Genomic DNA, 10720 nt, shown 5'->3' on the forward strand with positions numbered 1-10720 from the left:
CTCACAACATGAAGAGCAGAATGCGGATGACATGGAAGGGCCAGTCACGAGGGATTCCAGCAACGGCAGTATCAGGACTAAGTGGCGTCATTTAAAAAAAAGATCCGAGTATTAAAATTAAGTGGATAAGTAAAGATTACTTAGAAGCACAACCTTCCATAAATGCAACTATGGGGAAAATGTACAGGCCTGAGAAAAAGCACGGAAGGGTCTAAGCAAGTTCACGTAGGTCCTTAGACCCCGTGGTTGGGAGTGGGGACTTTTCTCTCTTCCTCAAACCTGTTTGTGGTGCTTGTGTCCAGGACAGTCTCAGGGCCCTGTGATTTCAAAGGTTCTGTGTCACCTGTGTTCCTCTGTTCCTCTCTCTTCACTCAGGGCGCCCAGATGTGCAAGCCATCCACACCTCAGAGGATTTTCTGGGGGCAGTGGCAGGAGAAGCCACCACCCCAGCCACCAGTGTGTTCTGTGTGGTCCTCAGTCAGAGGCCCTGCGGTCAGCTACTTATCCACCCCTCATTGTGTCCACTCCATCACCCCTGCTTCCTGGGATCACTCTCAAATTCAACACTTGATCACAAGGCTTTTGTGTTTTCCTTTTTAACATTTAAAGCTTTAACAGCTAGAATTTATTTTATAGTGTGAAGAGTGACTTGATGTTTTTTTCAATGGACTGATGAGGTGTCCCAAGCATACCTGTTGAATAATTCATCTCTCTCCAGTTTCAGCAGTGCCTTGAAGTGGCACCACCACTGTGGTCTGCCTGCTGGTCCATACCCCAGGGGCACCCTTGTAGGGCCCTGTTCCATCACCTGAGCACAACCCTATGGCAGTCTCCTCCCCAAGGGACAGTTTCCACCCAGGCACCAAGATGCCTTTTTCGCCACCTGTGCATATCCTGATGCTTCCCATTCCCACTTCTTTCTATGAGCACCCTCTCTGGCATTTCATCTATGCTCCTTCCACCTCTCCTGAGGCATAGGACTGCCCTGGGCCTGCCCTTGGTGCTCTCCTCTCTGTACTGTAAACGTGCTCCCTGGCCTCTCTTCTGAAAAAAGACCCCCAGAATGCATCTGGATCTCATCGTCTCTCTTGGGCACCAAATTCCTGGTGTCAACTGCCTTCCGGGCATCTCCCCTTCACTCCTCAACTCCATCCCCTGGGGCTTTAACGTACATGTGCAAACACACACACTCACATGGGCATGTGCATGTGTACACATTTATGCACATATTCCCACATATCTGAACACAGAGTTGTGCTAAAAAATCTCTTTTATGTAGAAAAACCTCAGGCTGAAAGATGTTTCCAAAGTCACATGACTACTGAGAGGCAGGACTCAGGGCTTTAGTGCTTTTAGCTCTACTCTGGGTGTTTTTAATAACAGATTTACAAAAATATAGGGTTCCATAATAGGGAAATAAAACAAGAAAATCCACATAATGCAGTCAGCCCAGTCCTGGGGAGTATAAATGCTAAATAAGCAATAACTGTAGTGAGTAATAATTATTATTGTCATTGTCTGCCAGAGGCCTGGATCAGAGACAAGGGCTCCCAGCTCCATCCCAATCAGGCAGGAGGTGGAGCTGAGAGCCCACCCGCTGCCTTCTGCATTTGTTTGTCTTTGCTGCCCCCTCCTGGCTTCTGTATGTAACTCCCGGTGATGAGGGCCGGGAGCAACACTCTTACCCCAGGACACTGAACACCCAGTCACTCAGGCAGGTGGGACAGTCCTCCACCTCTATCCCCTAGGATCGTGCGAGAAAGGAAGTCTTCCACACTGCTGGGAGCTGAGGCTGTTTCCTGTCTGAACACACACATGCACACACCCACGTTCCTCCACAATACATGCACACACTCTTGCACTCTCCCTCTCACAGGAGAGGGTCCCCTAGACTTATACTTGGCTTGACACCAATTACCATCATAAAGGCACACGGTATCAGAGCTATGATGACATCATTTGTTGACTACACAGATGGAGAAACTGAGGCCCCAAAAGAGGACACAGTATTTGCTGACTGTGCACCAGGGCCACATGTTAAGGCAGCAAGGAATATGCCATTTGTGGTCAGTTTCCAGTTCAGAAAACAGCGCCCTGGGGCCAGGAAGGACGTTGTCCAGGACCTTAGCATCCATAGGAGAAGCAGGTATTTCAACAAACAGACACAATAAGTATCAAGAGATATAGGACGGACACCTTCTCAGAGCCCTCAGGAACCAGGACCCAGCGGTCAGGGGCTGATGGAGGGGACTCTGGGGTTGAGTGTGAAAAACAGGGTGTTACTGGAGATCAAGAAACAAGCAGAGCACAATGGGCAGGGAGGACGGTGCTGAGACTTGAGTGGGAGGGGAAGCATGGCCACACACCCCTGGAAGAAGGCTGGGGATCAACAGGATGGTAAGCTGAGCTCCCTTTCCAACCCCTACACAAGCACCCAGGAAAGGATGCAGCATCCATCACCGAACACGGAGCCAGGAGCACAGCTCTGCCAGTGTCAGCCTCCAGAGCCGTGCTTTAATATAGCTAGTATTCCCACTTTACAGATGAGGACTGAAGCGCAAGGAGGCTCAGGAGCCTGCTAACAGCTGTACAACTTAATGGCAAAGGCAGGATTTGAAACAGGCAGACTGTCTCCAAAACCCATACCCCTTTTTTAAAAAAATTATGGTAAGATATACATAAAACTTACCACTTTAGGCATTTTTAAATGTACAGTTCAGTGGTATTAAGTGAACCCACACTGTTTACAACCATCATCACCATCCATCTCCAGAACTTCTTCATCTTTCCAAACTGAAACTCCAAATCCATTAAACAACAGCTCCCCTTTCTCCCTCCCTGTGGCCCCTGGAAACCATTGTTCTACCTTCTGTTTCCATGAATTATCCTATTCTAGGTATCTCATGTAGATGGACTCATATAGTATTTGTCCTTTTCTGTCTGGTTTATATCACTAAGCCTAATAACTTCAAGGTTCATCCATGTTGCAGTGTTTCAGATTTTCCATCCTTTTTTAAGGATGTCTAACTATATTACATTTTGTTCATCCATTCATCCACCAACGGGCACTTAGGTGGTGTTCCCCTTTCAGCTATGAGAATAATGCTGTTACGAACATGGGTGCACAAATATCCTTGCTTTCTTTTTTGTAAAGGTCTATTTATTTATTTTAGAGAGAGAGTGTGTGTGTGTGGGGGGGGGGGTGAGCAGGGGGAAGGGCAGAGGGAGAGGGAAAGAATCTCAAGCAGAGTCCATGCTGAGCATGGAGCCTGATGTGGGCCTTAATCTCATGACCCTCAACCATGAAATGAACCAAAAATCAAGAGTCAGATGCTTGGGCAGCCCCGGTGGCTCAGCGGTTTAGCGCTGCCTGCAGCCCAGGGTGTGATCCTGGAGACCCTGGATCAAGTCCCGCATCGGGCTCCCCCGCATGAAGCCTGCTTCTCCCTCTGCCTGTGTCTCTGCCTCTCTCTCTCTCCTCTCTGTGTATTCTCATGAATAAATAAATAAAATCTTTTTTAAAAAAATCAGATGCTTAACTGACTGAGCCACCCAGGCACCTCTAAATATCCCTGATTTCAAAAAGTCTACACTCTGAGCACCATGCAGAATCAGCTCTCATAAACTCCAGGGAAGATGGGCATCGGTGTGGAAGGGCAGAGAGTGAGAGATGAGAGAGCAGATGAGATTTGGTGCAAGAGAGAAAGCTGTAGGCTGAGGAGGTGCTCTGAAAGACACCACAGAAGAAGGAAAGCCTGCTAGGAAACAGGTGTGTGGGGCCTACCTCCCAGAGACACCCTCCGTGTCAGAACAGCAGTGGTCCCAGCATTGGGGGGTGGGTGTTGGCAGCTTGCAGAAGCCTGTGTTCCTCTTTATTTCTGCTTATCTTATCTTCACACAGTGGACTAGCCAGTAGCCCAGGCCAAGTGGAAGGCAGCTGACAAGCAAAATCTATCAGAGAAATAGACAGCCTCCACTATAACAACAGAGGCAGGATTCCCTCCGACCCAGGGCAAGCATACCTCGCTGTGCAACTACTGAAACCTGCACTCACTACCCTCTCTGAAGCCAGGGAGCATTTAACCTGGCAAAGCACAATGAGAGCAAATGAAATTTTCCAGCCTGGACAAACAGATCTCTGGCCTCTCTCCATTCCCCTCAGCCTAAGCAAACAGAGAAACATCATAGATAGTTAAAAGATTCACGAGCTCCAAAGATCTAGGCCAACTAAACAGATGAGGCTGTTAAAAAACAGGAGACTATCTAACTCGAGTTACAGAAATATTTGAACTCCTATCCAACAGAGAAGATGTATTCTCAAGCTCATGTAGAGCATTTGGAAACACTGGCCCCGTACTGGGTGAGCAAGGAAACCACAACACCTTCCACAAACCACAGTCTCTCACCAGGTTCAATAAAATGAGAAACAAAAAGAAGACAAGGTTAAAAATACATCTTAGAAACAAAATTAATTTCCACAATGGAAATTATAAAACATTTGGAACTCCATGACAATAAGGTATTCATATAAAAATTATGGAATTCAACAAAACTGATAGAAATTTATATCATCAAATGAATTTGTAATAAACACGAAGAAAGGGACAGAAGAGAAAGCTGAAGGCAAAAAGCTGATGGGTGAAAAAGAAAATAAAAACTAAAGTGAAAACAGACTACTATATGGGGCACTTGGGTGGCTCAGCGGTTTAGCGTTTTGGCCCAGGGCATGATCCTGAGTCCCAGGATCAAGTCCTGCATCGAGCTCCCTGTAGGGAGCCTGCTTCTCCCTCTGCCTATGTCTCTGCCTCGGTCTCTGTGTCTCTCATGAATAAATAAATAAAATCTTCTTAAAAAAAAAAAAAAGAAGAAGAAAGAAAGAAACAGACTACTATAAAAGCATGACCTGTTGAATACGCCCAAAGAAGTATTCAGGGGAAATTGAATAGTTTTAATATGCATGTATCTAAATAGTATAAGAAAGATATAATTAAGCAAATGATACAAGAAGATTCTAAAAAATGAAGAAATAAAGTAATTTAACTTAAAAAACAACCATAGTAAAAGTAGACTTGATAAAATCCAAAACTGACTCCTTGCAAAGATCGTTAAAATCAGCAAATCTCTGGGAAGTCAAGCAAAAGAAAAAGGTATAAGTTTGAAAACATTAGATTAAAATGTGATACAACTACAGATATGAAGGACATATTTTTAAACCACAAGAAGAAAGTAGATACAGCTTCATTCTGATTTTGTTTTATCTGGATGAAGAGGAAGACTTTCTTAGAATGCATAAATCACCAAAACTAGCTTACCAGGAGGCAGAAAACCTGAAAAGAACAATAAATATAGAATGAACTAAACAGGTCATGAAGGCATTACAGGGACTCCTTTAGCCTGCAGGGACAGGGGATCACCATTATGGAGTTACCAAAGCACAGAAGAAAATGGGAAGCTCCCCAGGCCTCTCTACAAGATTAATAAACCTACAGGATCTCTCTCTCATACACACATACACACACACACCTGCACACATGAGTGTACACATGAGCACATACATACACATGTATGCATATATATACACATGTAAGCACACATTGCAATGATGTAGAAAGGTCCCCCAAGACACATATAATAGTTAAAAACATCAAGTTTCCAAACAAAACAATTCTATGTATTTGTTTTTTAAAGACATCATATGGAGGAAATGGCAGTATGTAAATTTAAGTGTCTAAAAGAGATATGGAAGATACACATCAGATCAGCACGGTCAGCTGTGGGCAGGATAAGGAGATGAGAGGTTCAGGAGGGAATTACAGAGGAAACTGGTTCTGTTTACACTATTCCTATACTGTTGGAATGTTTACAAACTGAATATATTCATATATTACTTCAAAATAATTAATTTTTTTCAAAATAATTAAATGTTAATCAATAAAAGTAAATAAAACCAATAACTAGTAACTTGTAATATTAACTTGAAAATAGAACTAATAGTTTTTAAAAGATTTTTTTAAAGTAATCTGTACACCTGATGTAGGGCTCAAAGTCACAACTCCAGGATCAAGAGTTGCATGCTCCACAGACTGAGCCAGCCAGGTGTTCCAAGAAAAGTAAGAGTTTAACAATTACTAATTATTTTTAGGCTAAAGAACAAAAATTAAAAATTTAGAAGACATACAGAAAGATCTTTTATAATAGGCAATATTTAAAATAGAAGGTCATTTTTTAAATTAAAGGGTAGGAATGACTCAAACAGGACACAAAACCTCAAAGCAGTAAAGGAAAATACTAGATTTGATTGTATGGGCATTTAAAACCTCTATATAAAGAAAAGCATCATGGATTTGTTGAAAGACTAGTATGTGTCATACTAGGGAATATAAGATTTGTAAACAACCATAGGATTTATATTCAAAATATATAAGGAGGTTTTACAAAATTAATATGGCAAAACAACCCAACAGAAAAATGAGCAAATGATATGCACAAATCACAGATTATGAGAATTGGCCCATAAACACTGGAAAACATGCTGAAGCCTGGTTATCTAATAAAAATGCAAATTTAAGCAATAATGAAACATTTCTTGTGCCTACCAGACTGGCAAAAATTAAAAGTATTGAGCACATTTACCACTGGCAGGAATTAGGAAAATTCTCAATTATTTTTCAAGTAATTCCTCTTATCTATTGATCTTTTTTCCTCTCCTGGCACTTGTGTTAGATGAATGTCTCTCTTTAAACTCTCCACCTCCTTGGCCTTTCCTCATCTCTTCTAGAAGAGCCCCAACCTGATCCTCATTCATTTTTTTTTCTTCTGCTCTTTAAACTTCCCATCAAGTTCATCATTTCAGCACAGTTCATCATTGTGCTCATACACAATATCCCCAGCTGGTTCTTCCTCATAACTGCCTCTAGCCACCTATTTCCAACAGCCTCCTGAGGATATTTATTATTCACACATAAATGCTTTTCCTGTCTTGTCTATTTATCTGTTCCCTCTGGAGTTCAGTTTGTGGTCTTTTCCTCTCCGGGTTTACTCTTCTCATGCTCTATCTCCCCAGGGGCTTCTCATGGCTTTTCATCTTAGGTTCTGGGCTCTATCAATTAATTATCCCTTTTGTGACATCTGTAAGGTTTGGGTTCATAGGATATACAGCTAGCAGCCCATATTAATTCATCATCTTATTAGGAACCAGAAGCATTGACAAACAAAAGTCATAACATCAGATGTTTTCACTGGTAAAGAAAACGGGTGTATGCAGGCATTGCTGGTGGTGGAAATATGAACTGTTACGCCCTTTGATGGAGTTGTCAAGGTATTGTGGCAACATATTCCAAATGACAAAAAAAATCGATTGGATGTTCCATGATAGGATGGTGTAGAGTTGCCTGTCTCTGCTCCCTCCCTCTAAATATTGCTAAATATGCTGGAAATAATCTAACAGACAATCATAAAAGGACTCTATAAGGTGGAAGAGGAAGACAGACTGGCCAGGAGGCACAGGAATGATTTGAGGGGTAAATTCCTGGGTTTTCCTTTTATCTCTCATTGTCTTAGTTCATTTGGACTGCTATAAAAATACCATAAACTAGGTGGCTTAAACAACATAAGTTTTCACAGTATTGGAGGCTGGGAAGTTTAAGATCAAAGCACTGGTAGAAGGTGGGGGGAGTAGAGGAAGGGGATGTAAGGGGTAGGGAGGTGAAGATAGAGAAAGGACTAGGCAAAGCATTCTTAGACTTGACACCAAAAAGCACAATCCATAGAAGGAAAAATTGAAAAACTGGACCGCATTGGAATTAAGTTTTTTGTTGCTCTGCAAAAGATCCTATTAAGATGATGAAAAGAAAAATTATAGATTAGGATAAAATACTTGCAAATCATATACCTGAGAACTTGTGTCTAGAATATATAAAGAACTCTCAACATTAACCAAAATTGAAACTGCACAAAAGAAATGAACAGATATTTGGCCATAGAGAGTATACAGATAGCATAAGGACATGAAAGGATGGTCAACATCATTAGCCATTAGGAAGTGGAGAGCCCCAGGGAACAGGAAAGTCCTAGGGAAATCTTGGAGTGGGAGGAGTTGAGGAAGTGTGTATGAGCACCTGCACTCCCTCCTAAGCCGTGCATACATAGATCTGACCCTAAACAGTGTATCACTGACTTTGAGAATGGACCTAAAAGATAGATCAATGTCCAAATAACACTATCAGAGCTACACACACACACACACACACACACACACACACACACACTCACTCACTCACTCACTCACTCAACCACTGAGTCACCCAGGCATCCCCCATCAGAGCTTTATAAATGGAACTGAAAACTGTCAGAACTCACAGAAGGCTGGTTGGGACTTGCAGCTAAATAACATTTACAAGGACTGGGATGCCTGGATGGCTCAGCGGTTGAGCGTCTGCCTTTGACTCAGGGCCTGATCCCAGAGTCCCAGGATCGAGTCCCACATTGTGCTTCCTACATGGAGCCTGCTTCTCCTCTCCCTCTGCCTATGTCTCTGCCTCTCTCTCTGTGTGTCTCTCATGAATAAATAACTTTTTTTAAAAAAAGCATTTACAAGGACATGTAATGCATTAAATCTTCTATTAGAAAAGAAGAAAGGCCTCAAATCATTAATCTAAGCTTTAACCTTAAGATGTTAGAGAAGAGCAGAATAAAACCAAGGTAAGCACAAGAAAAGAAAGAATAAAGAACAAAAACCAATAAAATTGAAAACAGCAATACAGAAAATCAATAAAACCAAAAGCTCATTCTTTAAAAAAAAAAATCAATAAAATTAATAAACCCCTAGGAAGACTGACAAAGAACAAAAGTACAGAAGACACAAGTTACCAAAAAAAAAAAAAAAAAAAAGACACGAGTTAGCAATATTAGGAATACAGGAGGTGTTATCACTATAGACCTCAAAAATGATAAAATGGTGGTAAGGGAATCCTACAAATAACTCTATGCCCATAAATCTGGCAACTTAGATGAAATAAACTAATTCTATTTCATAATCTATTCTCACTCATTTGGGGAATATGAATAATAGTGAAGGGGAATATAAGGGAAGGGAGAAGAAATGTGTGGGAGATATCAGAAAGGGACACAGAACATAAAGACTCCTAACTCTGGGAAACGAATTAGGAGTGGTGGAAGGGGAGGAGGGCGGGATGTGGGGGTGAATGGGTGACGGGCACGGAGGGGGACACTTGACGGGATGAGCACTGGGTGTTATTCTGTATGTTGGTAAATTGAACACCAATAAAAATTAATTTATAAAAAAAAAATAATAATAATAATCTATCAAAATTCACTGAAGATGAAATAGACTATCTGAATAGTCCTAAAACTATTAAAGATATCAAATTTATTGTTAAAAGCATTTTTAAAAAATCTCAAGCCTAGGTGGTTCATTGCCAAATTCTATCAAATATTTAAGGAAGTAACATCAATTCCACATAATCACTTCCAGAAAATAGAAAGGGAAAGAACATTTTCCAACTCATTTTATAAGACCAGCATTACTCTGATACCATAATCAGATAAAGACACAAAAACTCTACAGTTCCATATCCTCTACAAACACAGAATGCAAAAATACTCAATAAAACATCAGTGCATCAAATATAACAAAATTCTTTCCACATATGAAAGAATACTATGCCATATCCAAGTGAGGTTTATCCCAAGAATGCAATGTTGGTTCACATTATTTGATAAATAAATCCATGTAATCCTCCACATTAACAATCTAAAGATGAAAACCACATGATTATACAAGTTGGCACAGAAAAGGCACATGGCAAAATTCAACACCTATTTGTGATTTAAAAAAAAAATTCCCAGGTAACTAGACACAGAAAGGAATTTCCTTAAACTAAGAAAGAGAGAACATCTACTAAAAAACTGGAAAGAAGGCAAAGATGTCCACACTCATCACTCCAGTTCCACATATGAAACGTCCTACCTAGTCCAATATATCAAGAAAAAAAGGCATACAGTTGGGAAGGAATAACAACTGTCCCTATTTGCAGACAACATGATAGTCTATGTATAGAATCCTACGGAATCAACTAAAAACAACAATAACAAAAGATCTAGGACTGATAAATGTTTCTAGTAAAGTTGCAGGATAGAAGTTCAACACACAAGAATCAATCATTTCTATAAAAACGAGCAGTGAACAATATGAACACAATTTTAAGTAATTGGTATTATTTGCAATGGCTCCAAATTATTAAATTATTAAAAACCTAGACATAAATCTAATAAAACATGCATAGATCTGTACGCTGAAGACTATTAAATGATGAACAAAACCAAAGAAGTTTTAAGTAAATGGAGAGATATGGCAAGCTCACAGACTGGAACACCCAACAGAGCAAAGTTGCCAACTCTCTCCAAATTGATTCACAGATTTAATGCAGTCAAAATCACAGAAGGATTTTTTTTTTTGTAAATGTAGGCAAGTTTATTAAAATTTATATCAAAAGGGAAGGGCCCTTGATGAGCTCCAACAATTTTGAAAAAGAGTAATAAATTTAAAGGAATCTCACTACCCCATTTTGAGACTTAATATAAAGCTACAGGGATCCCTGGGTGGCGCAGTGGTTTAGCGCCTGCCTTTGGCCCACGGCGTGATCCTGGAGACCCAGGATCGAGTCCCACATCGGGCTCCCTGCATGGAGCCTGCTTCTCC

Source organism: Nyctereutes procyonoides, unplaced genomic scaffold (genome assembly GCF_905146905.1).
Source record: "Nyctereutes procyonoides isolate TBG_1078 unplaced genomic scaffold, NYPRO_anot_genome, whole genome shotgun sequence".
Taxonomy (NCBI): Eukaryota; Metazoa; Chordata; class Mammalia; order Carnivora; family Canidae; genus Nyctereutes; species Nyctereutes procyonoides.